Genomic DNA, 11,547 nt, shown 5'->3' on the forward strand with positions numbered 1-11,547 from the left:
AAAAACAAACAAACAAAAAAAGAAGCACCAGGAAAATTCTGCTAAATATGTGTGTGAGGGTATATTTAGATTTATGTATATTTCATATTTTTATTATTATTATTATTATTTTGAGAAAGAGTCTCACTCTGTCACCCAGGCTGGAGTGCAATGGCATGATCTCAGCTCACTGCAACCTCTACCTCCCAGGTTCAAGCAATGCTCATGCCTCAGCCTCCAAAGTAGCTGTGATTACAGGCGTGCGCCACCACACTACCTAATTTTTGTATTTTTAGTAGAAATAGGGTTTCACCATGTTGGTCAGGTTGGTCTTGAACTCCTGACCTCAAGTGATCCACCTGCCTTGGCCTCCCAAAGTGCTGGGATTATAGGCGTGAGCCACCGTACCTGGCATGTTTTTTGTTTTGTTTCATTTTGTTTTGTTTTACTTTTTTTGAGACAGAGTCTCGCTCTTACACCCAGGCTGGAGTGCAGGCCAGTGGTCTCAGCTCACTGCAACAACCTCTACCTCCCACGTTCAAGCAGTTCTCCTGCCTCAGTCTCCTGAGTAGCTGGGATTACAGGAGCCTGCCACCATGCCCAGTTAATTTTTGTATTTTTAGTACAGAAGGGGTTTCACCACGTTGGCCAAACTGGTCTCGAACTCCTGACCTGTAATCGCAGCTACTTTGGAGGCTGAAGCATGAGAATTGCTTGAACCTGGGAGGCGGAGGTTGCAGTGAGCTGAGATCATGCCATTGCATTCCAGCCTGGGTGACAGAGTAAGACTGTTTCTCAAAATAATAATAACACATATATAAAATATATGTAAATCTAAATATACCCAGACACATATATTTAGCAGAATTTTCCACCTGCCTTGGCCTCCCAAAGTGCTGGGATTACAGGCATGAGCCACCATACCCAGCCAGTTTTTACATTTTTATAGTGTGTAAAATAAAACAAAAAAACAAAGAATATGTGACAGAGATCATATGCGGCTAGTATTCAAAGCCTAAAATATTTGCTACTCGGTTCTTTACAGAAAATGTTTGATAGAGAATGGATTTAATGTATGACTTGGTCTAAAATCTCCACTTTGGACCATTGTTTAGAATTCACAACATATTCTATTAATGAGCGTTCTCCCCTAGGAGAAGTGACTGGGTATTCAGGTACTGAGTTTCCCAACACTGTAAACATTCATTTAAAATAGCATGTTCCTACTCTGAGTGGAAGTTAAACCATATAACCGCTAAGGCCTGTCTAATACTAAGATCCCATGTTTATAATCATGGAGCTAGAATTTGATGCATTACAGGTGATCATTGGAAGATTCAGTTGTCCAAAGATAAAACAGCCTCATTAGTGGAAATGTTATGGTTCAAAAATAAACAATCAAGCCATGATGTTTTAACAACTTGTAATTCATTCAGTAATATCAGAACTTGCTAGAAATTGATGGTGGTGGTTATGTATACCTGTCACCATCAAAGACTAGGAAAGGAGGTAACTCACTGGTTATGTTTTGTTCTTTCCTGTTTACACTTGTATGACCAAAGCTGAAGGTAGCTGAGCCTCCAGTAAATGGAATTTTGCTTGTGTACCTGAATTTCATGGGTCTTGAATGTTCCACAAGGGAACCAAGCACAGCAAAAGTATTTATACACCACAGTCACTAATCAGGGTTTAATTAGCCTTATAATTAGAAGGGTAAACAGAAGTACAATTCCCAAATTGCTCGTTGTTTTTTTACATGTCCATAGAGCACTATTTTATTTGCCTTTGCACCCCCCCAGCATTTTAGCACAAAATTAACCTTTAAAATGTGTTAACTATTGCATGGATTGCTTGCTTGCTTTCCACAAAATTCAGCTTTGTCATATTTGGTTAATTACAATGTTCAAACTTATCAACCACAAGCTTCTTCACCTCTGTGAATGTTACTGAAAGCAGGAAAGGATGTTTTTATTCCTAGCCATCCTTCGGCTGTTCCAATGCAAAATAGCAGTCCAGATTTGTACAGCCTGGGTGTCACTTAAGTAGCTTTTCCATAAGGTTTATTTAATTTTATATTCAGGAAAGTGAGTTTAAATGTCATTCTGTTAATTTTACAAATGATGAAACTGGCATGCAGAGAAGTTAAGTGGTTTGTGGAAGGTCCTGTCTAGCACGAGTTTCTCAAAGTACATTCCCCAGACCACCCTCATTGCTATCATTTAGGGTTTAACCAGACACCTCTGATGTGCCACTCAAGATGCACTTAGCTTTGCCTGGCCCTCTGTTCCACCCCAGCATCCCTCTGACAACCAGCCCTGCCCACTGGTTGCAGGTCCCCACTGCCTTCCAATGCATGCAACCTGACAGTGCTTTGGTCACACCAATGGCCTGTGCCCTTATCTCTTGTCCTTACTACGCTGGCTGAGGCACAAGAAGTCACAGACTTGGCAACATGCATTTTCAATCTGGAAGTACAAACAAGTAAATGCTCCATGGGGCAAGCCTTTAACCCACGGGAATGGGAGATGGATCAATTCCTCTCCCGTCCTCCCCTGCTCTGACCATCCTGAGGCACAGTGGTCCATGGGCTATCGGAAGACAGTCTTGTGAGAAATTGGCTTCACCTGACATGAAGTGGTAGCCAGCTCAATGGCACACCCTTGTCTTTGTCTTCCTTTTTCCTTTCCTCACTCCCTCTTCCCCTCCTGGTATTTCTTTGGACTTTAGTCCACAGTAAGGTAGCAGGATTTGTAAGCTTTTGCCTCGGCTTCTGCTTTCTGAGACCCAGGTCAGCTAATACTGGATTAGAACATCTGGGAGTGGGGCATTTTTACAGGTTTCCCTGGTGATTTCTAGGTACCTTACAGTCTGATGACCACTGGATCTAGAATCTGAACCCAGTGCAAAGGACTCTAAATTCAGTGCTCTTTCCTGACTAATATATGCCAGATAAAAGAAAGAATCTTGCTGTTCTCACGTTGGGTCTAAGATGGAGAAAGAAACCCCTGACTGACTGTACTACACCACTCTGTGCTTCAAGGGGCTGCTGTGGGGTTCCTGACACTGACAACACCTGTCCCACGTGGTGAACCAGCTCACCTTCCCATCCAGGCAGCAGCAGTCTAGCCTATCCCCACTTCTCTAATTTTTGATGTCAAATAGGTTACACTCTGACTAGTTTCCTGCTCGCAGTCAGTCAGGTACACTGCGTGGATGTTGGCCACGGGTTCTCTCTTTCTGTCTCCTTTTCTGAATTCTTCTTTTTTTAAACAAACCACTCCAACTAGAAAGAGCCTGATTACCATCCATTGTCTCTTTGCTGGGAAAATAACAGGTTAAAAAATAAATAAATAAGATCTAGCACGCTCTATCCAAAAGTGCTTGGGGGCAGAGCCTCTGGGGCTCTGTTATAGCTGTGTTTACACCCCGTGTCATGTCTTTGAGGCAAAAAGAAAAGGGACACTACCAGGAAACATCTTTGGAAATGCTATAAATAGCAAATCGGCAAGATCGGGGTACAAAAGAGAAGTGCAGTCAGTGTAATTAGTTCACTTACTGAGCAAGTTGACTATTCCAAGGCAGAGGACCATGTTCTAGCTGCTGAGACTGTGGGACTGGGGAGGGAGGAAAACTCAACTTCCTGCAAGGGCGGAGGAAATGGACACACACAGAGACACCCAGGCCCCACTGGGCTCTCACAGTCCCCAGCCCAGGTTATCAACAATAACCCACAGAAGAATGTGGGAAGCCAAGGGTCCAAGGCCTGAGTATATGCGAAATGTGAGAGGGAAATCAAGGAGTTTGAGGTTGGAAAGCAAACAGAAATATAAGATACATGGAGGATGGTGTAAGACCCAGGTCATCACAGGACGGGACTGAGAGATCCTCTTAGCCAGAGTTTTCCAAATAATAATGACAATAATATTAGCTAATATTTACTGAGTACTTACTATGACTATAAACACATTTAGTTCTCACAATAACTTTCTTAAGGTAAGTACTGTTATTATTCCCATTTTACAGGTGAGGAAATGGAGGTTTAGAAAAATTAGGTACCTTGCCCAAAGGTACATCTCTAGTTATTTTAAAGCAGTGGAACATTTTTCCTTTTTTTCAGTTGGAATCCCAATAATATAAACAGAGTAGTGAAGGAAAGAATCCTGGACCACTGAATTCCAGCACATCAGCAAACTCAACTGGAAAACTATTCCCTGAGTGCAAGCTGAGGGCCAGAGAGGGGAACAGGACTGTCCCAGGTCACTGGACTGGCTAACCGTGAAGCTGGGGAACACAGGTCTTCTGGAGCCCATCCAGGGCTCCTTCCAAAACGATGCTTTGCAGTTGAGGGGCCACTCCATTTAAAAGTTTGTTTCCCCTTTGAACCACCACTGGACTGAGACCTTAGTTCTGTGCATATAGCGCGTACGACACCCACTGGCTGCCGTGGATCTGTGTCTCCTTTGCCTCCTAACTTGTCTGCGAAGTGTTGAGAGTAGAGTCTGTATCTTTGTGTCTTCCCAGGTGCCTAGCACAGAGGCTGGTACACAGAAGGACCTTGTTAAAGTTTATTAAAGGAATGAATGTTGTGATGGGTGGAGGAACAAATTAATTAATGCATAAATATGTGACCACCTGTAATAAAAATAACACCGTGGAGAACACAAGTATTTTAATGTCTAACACCACCTTTGCTTCGCAAAACCAGCTGAAAGGGAGTATTATTATTCCCATTTTACAGATGAAGGACCTCAGGCATTTAAAAGGAAAATTCTTTCTCAAAGGCACACAGCTAGGAAGCCAAGAAGCTAAGATTGCACTTAGATGTTCCGACTCCTAAGAATCAATAGCTAAGGAAAAATACTGCATGATTCCAGATATAGAAGGTACCTAGAATAGTCAAACTCATAGAGATAGAAACAGAAAGAAGATAGAATGGTGGTTGCCAGGGGCTGGCAGGGCTAGGAATGGGGAGATGGATTTAAATTATTTTTAATTTTATATATTTAGGGGGTACAAATGCAGATTCCTTACATGCATATATTGCCTAGTGGTAAAATCTGGGCTTTTAATGAACCCATCACTTGAATAGCAAACACTGTACACAATAGTTAATTTGCCAACCCTCGCCTCCCTCCCATCCTTCCATCTTTTATAGTCCTCGGTGTCTATTATTCTACTCTATGTGTTCATGTGTATCACTGTTATCTCCAAGTTATAAGTGAGAACATGGAGTATCTGACTTTCTGTTTCTGAGTTATTTCACATAAGATAATGGTCTCCAGTTCCATCCATGTTGCTGCAAAATACATGATTTCATTTGTTTTGTGGCTGAATAGTATTTCGTGTGTGTGCGTGTGTGCGTGTGTGGTATGTGTGTGTGTGTGTGTGTATGTATCTCAAATTTTCTTTATACAATACTTCATTGATGGACATTTGGTTTGATTCCATATTTTGCTATTGTGAATAGTGCTGTAATAAATATATAAGTGTTGGTATCTCTTTGATATAATGATTTCTCTCCCTTTGGGTATACACCCAGTAGTGGGATTGCTAGATTAAATGGTATTTTTAAATAAGTACAGAGTTTCTGTTTTACAGAGGAAAAGACTTCTGTGGATGGAGGGTGGTAATGAACAAAACAATGTGAATGTACACTTAGAAATGATTAGGATGGTAAATTTTGTGTTATTTGTATTTTACCACAATTAAATTTCTTTTTAAAATTAATATCTAACATTTATTATTTGCTATGGTTTGAATATGGCTTGTTTTCCCCACCAAATCTCATGTTGAAATTTGGTCACTAATATTGGAGGTGGGGCTTAATGGGAGGGTGTTTGGGTCATGGGGGAAGATCCCTCATGAATAGATTAGTGCCTTCCCTGGGAGGGGGAAGTGAGTAAGTCTCACTGTTCCTTTGAGAGCTGATTGTTTAAAAGAACCTGGTCCTTTCTTACTGTCTTTTGCTTCTGTTCTCACCATGTGATTTCTGCACATGCTGGTTCCCCTTTGCCTTCTGCCATGAATGGAAGCAGCCTGTGGTCCTCACCTGAAGCAGATGCCAGTGCCATGCTTCTTGTACAGCCTGCAGCACCCTGAGCCAAAGAAACCTCTTTTCTTTATAAATTACCTAGCCTCTGTTAGTCCTTTGTAGCAACACAAAACAGACTAAGACAGTATTGTCTACTATGTGCCCAACTACACTTTACCTTTTTTAATCCTCACAACAATTCTATGAAATAAGTACTATTACTATCTCTATTTACAAATGATAAAACTAAGTTATGGCCGGGCGCGGTGGCTCACACCTGTAATCCCAGCACTTTGGGAGGCTGAGGTGGGTGGATCACCTGAGATCAGGAGTTTGAGACCATCCTAGGCAACATGGTGAAACCCCATCTCTACTAATAATACAAAAATTAGCCAGGCGTGGTGGCGCATGCCTGTAATGCCTACTGCTTGGGAGGCTGAGGCAGGAGACTCGCTTGAAACAGGGAGGCAGAGATTGCAGTGAGCCAAGATTGCACCATTGCACTGCAGCCTGGGCAACAAGAGCGAAACTCCCTCTAAAAAACAAACAAACAAACAAAAAACAGAGTTACAAAGAGGTAAAGTAACTAAGTAACTTAGCCAAAGTCACATAGCTAGTAACACAAGAACCAAATTCAAAGAGTCTGCTCCAGCCACTACAATAAATGAACAAAGGGAAGAAGACGACATTGGATAAAGAATTTGCTGCTGGAGCAGAAGTTAGAGATTAGTCATATGCACATATCTCTGTCTGAATCTGTATATGTATTAAATGCCTCACAGTCATTCAACTGGGACATCTGAAAAAATGTTTTTATTTTAATTTACTTCTCAGACTGAAAGACAGCATTCCGGTTAAGGGAAGTGCATATATTCAGAGAAAGTAGCTTCGTATTCAGATAGGACCTGAGTTCAAATTCTGACTCCAGCATTGTTTACCTATGTGATACTTGATATTTCAGCTGGACTCTCTGAGCTTATAAAATAGAAATATTTACATTATCATGAACATAGTTATTATGAACATTAAATGTGATAATCTGTAAAAGCAATAGTTTCATACCTGGCTCAATAAATGTTAGTTCTCATTCTCATAAAAACAATTTGAGGAGTAAAAATATCTTGTCCTCAATTTTTAAAACTCATCTAGCACATTCTTCAGCCTGTGAGTATGAGGATGTTTTAACACTTCTGGAAAGATTAATATTTGTACTACTTTTCAAGATATACATAGTAAAATATTTCTCAATAAGTCAAAAGGTGGTCATGTGAAACTTTCTTATTTATAACCTAAATCCACTCTACCGCTGACTGCTGACTAACCCTTTCGGTGCTAAATGGCCCTTTTATAGGTTCTGTGTATCAGCTTCCTGCAACCTTTCATTCTTCAAATTGGATAACTCCAACTCCATTCATCCTTCTCAGCTTTCCATGGTGTCATTCTAGCTAGCCATGGTGTTGTTGCAGACAGAGCCCTAAGAATCTGAGTGTTAGAAGATAATATTAAATTGCAATACATTCTGATTATTGTCCAAGCACAGCCTAGAATAGTGTTCAACCTGTGGCCATACTAGTCTCTTGATCCTTTTCTAGGATCAAGAGGAAATGAAGTACTTTCTATGTCTTTGTCTTTCCTTCAACTATTGAATAGCCTAACTCAAAGACATCAAGAAGAACACAATTTTGATTCACGCTTGAATCTTGTTTCAAGAATCCTACCTTATAGTTGGAGAGATAAGAAAAGGGCACAAATATCAAAAGGAAACTTACAAAGGCCACCAAGAAAAGAGAGAGAGAGAGAGATCATGCACTGCTTATCTCACCACTATCTTAACACTAGCATATGGCATGTGTTCCAAGTATGATGGCTGTTGTATTTGTTGAGCCTATAAAATGAATGCAACAAGAGGTACTTTGAGGAAGAGGGGTGGAAATCAAGACATCTCCAGAAGAAAGATAACTGACTTAAGGATGAGCAAGAATTTGATACCAGAAGTAGACGATAGAATTGCAGAGATGGGCACAATGAGTGCAAAGACACAGAGGCACAAAGACAAAGTGACACAGAGAGGACAATGTTTTGAAGGAATAGAAGTCTGACAAAAAAAAATGGGAAGAAGAAGGGATAGAGAAAAAAGGAAAGATGTAAGAACAGACACACAGGACAAAGGACACACCTGTTATTCACTGAGAGTTCTCTGGAGATATTTATCTTCCTTAAAATAGAGGTAATTTGTGGGACACTAGCATAACTCATTCATTAACTTACTCACCTATTCAACAACATATTCTAAGGATATGATTCAGAACTGGAATATGCCAAATATGAGTAAGAAGATACAGTGCCTGTGTTCAAGTTACTTAGAGTCAATAAAGTGCAACACATATGGAATAACAGCGATATTAAGAGCTAACATTTATTGAGTATGTGTTATGTGCCAAGCATTAAACCATATTATTTTATTCAAATTTTACAATAGCCCTAACTGGAAATATTACTGCTATATCTATTGACATGAACACACTAAAGCTTATAAGTGTTTAGTGACCTACCCAAGCTCATAAAGCTAGCATGCAGTGAAGTTGAAATTTTAACCAAACTCAGAAACTATCTGACTCCTTTACTCTTAAGAATTATTCTTGACTGGGCGTGGTGGCTCACGCCTGTAATCCCAGCACTTTGGGAGGCCGAGGTAGGCAGATCACAAGGTCAGGAGATTGAGACCATCCTGGCTAATACGGTGAAATCCCATCTCTACTAAAAATACAAAAAATTAACCAGGCATGGTGGCGGGCGCCTGTAGTACCAGCTACTCAGGAGGCTGAGGCAGAAGAATGGCGTGAACCCAAGAGGCAGAGCTTGTAGTGAGCCAAGATCATGCCACTGCACTCCAGCCTGGGCAATAGCGCGAGACTCAGTCTCAAAAGAAAAAAAAAAAGAATTATTCTCTACAGCCCCTAAACTGTAGTATGCACTTCATAGAGCTTTGGGCTCAGAGAAAAAGCAAAGGCATGAGTGGTTACTTCTACCTAGGGTCAGGGAGTATTGTAAAAGTCTTCACAGAGGAACTGAGTTGAATCTCAAAAGATACAGACAGCTATTCAACCAGCAGATGAGAATGCAAGCTGAGAAAGGTATTACAAGCCTAGGAAGTAGCATGTGCAAATGCAGGAGGTGAAAAAGCAGCCTTGTGTGTTCTGGAGTCATAAGAAATTTAGAAAAGTTGGAGCACCGAGTAGGAGGAAGGGTCCTCAGAGGAGAAGCAGGGCAAGATCAAGAAGGCTTCCGCATGTCCTACTGCATAACTTGAGTTTTGTCTTATAAGCTAAGCAGCTACTGAAATAGTTGGAAAACAGCAAGATGACAAATACACTTCGTTTACTTCTGGTGACAATATGGCAAGACTGTAAGCTAGGGGACCAGTTATCTTGGAGACTACTACAATATTCCAGGTATATTAATCCATTTTCACACTGCTATAAAGAACTGTCAGAGACCAGGTAATTTTTAAAGGAAAGAGGTTAATTGACTCACAGTCCCACATGGCTGTATAGGAGCCCTCAGGAGACTTACAATCATAGCAGAAGGTGAAGGAGAAGCAAGTGGCTTATTCATTAGGCAGCAGGAGAGAGGAGAGAGCACAGGGAAAACTGCCACTTATAAACCATTAGATCTCATGAGAACTCCCTTACTACCACGACAACAGCATGGGGAAAACCACCCCCACGATCCAATCATCTCCCACCAGGTTCCTCCCTGACACATGGGGATTACAATTTGAGATGAGATTTGGATGGGACAAAGAGCCAAACCATATCACCAGATATGGCAAAGAAGATTCCTTTTCCTCCTGTGCACACAGCTAAACTACATGTTTCAGTTTCCCTTTAGGTGACTTAGTCTTAATAAAATGAGGATGGGAATTATGCAAATTACTTCTAGGTCTGTATTCTGATAACCTCCCTTGATCTTACAGTCTCTATTTCTTATCTTTTAGCTATATGCAGAGGAGATGCTGCTAGATGATGGTGGAGTCATACAATAGGAGGAACCTGGGTCCCTGAATGATAATATGGAGCAGAAACCCCCTGCAAGCTTCAGTGGCCTACAACATAAATGAAAAGTGAGGTTTTATTATATTAAACCACAATAAACCCTGACAAGGATTTATTGAAAGCCCGGACCAGTACAGTGAGAATTAAATAGAATAGAAGATAGATATAACAGATATGCAGAAGGTAAAATAGACTAGACCTGGTCATAGACTGGATCTGAGATATCCATTTTCTCTTTATGGTATTAGAAGAAACAAACATTAAGTAGGAGAGTTACACCTTTTTTTTTTTTTTTTTTTTTTTTTTTTTTAAGACGGAGTCTCACTCTGTCATCAGATAGGAGTGCAGTGGTGCCATCTCGGCTCACTGCAACCTCTGCCTCCCAGGCTCAAGCAATTCTCCTGCCTCAGCCTCCCGAGTGGCCGGGGCTACAGGTGCATGCCACCATGTCCAGCTAATTTTTTTGTATTTTTAGTAGAGATGAGGTTTCACCATGTTGGCCAGGATGGTCTCAATCTCTCGACCTCGTGATCTACCCGCCTCAGCCTCCCAAAGTGCTGGGATTACAGGCATGAGCCACCATGACCAGCGAGAGTTACACCTTTTTTTTTTTTTTTTGAGGACAGAGATAGAACATACAAGAGAAGCATAATCAAGGCCTTAGCAAAATTCAAAACTACATTTCAGCTGTACCTATTCCTTAGTTTATACTAACCAGCTTTTGAGAAAATAACTGTCTAGCAAAATCTCACTTGGAAATTGAACCCCAGGCATAATGTTAATTCAACATGAATGCATTAATATTGCTTTTTACTTGAAAGCTGTAAATGTAAATCTATTCCCATCATCACAAGTTTGATTGAGATTCCCAAGTACAGTAGTTGACAGTTCCAATAGTACCAGCTATGAAGTGACTCTTTAAAGAAGGATCTGTCAGCATCATATCATGGTAGACAGGACTAAGCAGAAATGCCATCATTTCACTGAATCCCTTATCATTGCTGATAGAGTTCATCAAGAAGTAGTGACAGTGCATCCAGGGGAGAGAAAGTCAGAGTACATGGAGCTGTTCCAGCCTCATAGCAGCATATCCCTTGAGGAACTCAAAGCCACCTTTTATAGCAAACAACAATTGCTTATTAATCTTCACACATAGTGTAAGGGGTACTGTGCAGCTCTGGAAATAGCCAATGGAAAGAGTATTAAGGTGCAAAGTCAGAAGACATGGGTGTAAGTCTTAATCACGTAATATTCATTCCTTTTTTCATTCAAAAAGTGGCTGGGCCAGGTAGCAGATAGGCAAAGGTGAATAAGACAGATTCATTGTGGATAGGCTGTGTCATCAAGATCATTAGTTGTATGACTTTAAGGAAGTCCCTGAACCTCTCTGGGACTTGGGCTCACAATAAAGGTCATTAACTATATGTTGGCTGCCCAATGTCCATGTCTTCCTTTGGTATCTCAGTACATTTTCCTCTCATA

Source organism: Theropithecus gelada, chromosome 1 (genome assembly GCF_003255815.1).
Source record: "Theropithecus gelada isolate Dixy chromosome 1, Tgel_1.0, whole genome shotgun sequence".
NCBI classification, from domain to species: domain Eukaryota; kingdom Metazoa; phylum Chordata; class Mammalia; order Primates; family Cercopithecidae; genus Theropithecus; species Theropithecus gelada.